Genomic DNA, 795 nt, shown 5'->3' on the forward strand with positions numbered 1-795 from the left:
TGAAGAAGGTAAAAAAAAAAAAGTATTTTCACAGGGCTTTCTTCCTCATTTTTTTTTTCTTTTTGTTTTCTTCTCAAAGAAAGGGAAATTACACCTGTTTTTCTGAATAACTTTTGATTTTATTTTTTCCCCAGGTTGAGTCCAGCATGGCAGAGGTTGGGAAAGCTTATGAGAAAGAGGCATAATTTATTTTGCTTGTGGACATACTTTTCTTTGTTTTTCCCTCATCTGTTGATGTATCTGGTTTTACAGTATACCCAGCTTTCCATTTTCTTGATTTACAAGTGGCCAGTGTAGGCTGCATAGGTGGAAAGCTGGGATAAAATAGGGGCCATGGGACCATGCAAAGCTTTTTCAGGTGACTTTGCAGACATCCCCTGGATGCAACCTTGTTGATTAGCCCGCAGGTAACTGAGAACAGTGTATGAAATGCTTAATTATTCTGGTTTGCAGCAATGCTTCATTTTCCTTGCCACGTTGATGTAGAGTGTAAAGGTGATTCTGAAGGTGTTCAAAATCCGAATGAAGTACTGTGAAAGCATCAAAATGAATGGATATAATTTGACTTGGCCCCACTTGAAGTGTTTGGGTTGTTCGTCTTGGAGGGCAGAAAGCAGTAAGGAGACGATGGGGACATGTCCTTGGTTTGGGTGAGGAAGAAAAGCAATTGGAAAGGGATTATTCACCATAGAGTATTGCTCTGTGCTGCCATTCAAAGAAAAGCGATGGTTTTTCAAAGCAATGGCTACTTGAATGAGGCTGGAAGGTTGTTAAGTGTGAATGCTGCTTTCTATG

This window comes from Meleagris gallopavo, chromosome 23 (assembly GCF_000146605.3).
Source record: "Meleagris gallopavo isolate NT-WF06-2002-E0010 breed Aviagen turkey brand Nicholas breeding stock chromosome 23, Turkey_5.1, whole genome shotgun sequence".
NCBI lineage: Eukaryota > Metazoa > Chordata > Aves > Galliformes > Phasianidae > Meleagris > Meleagris gallopavo.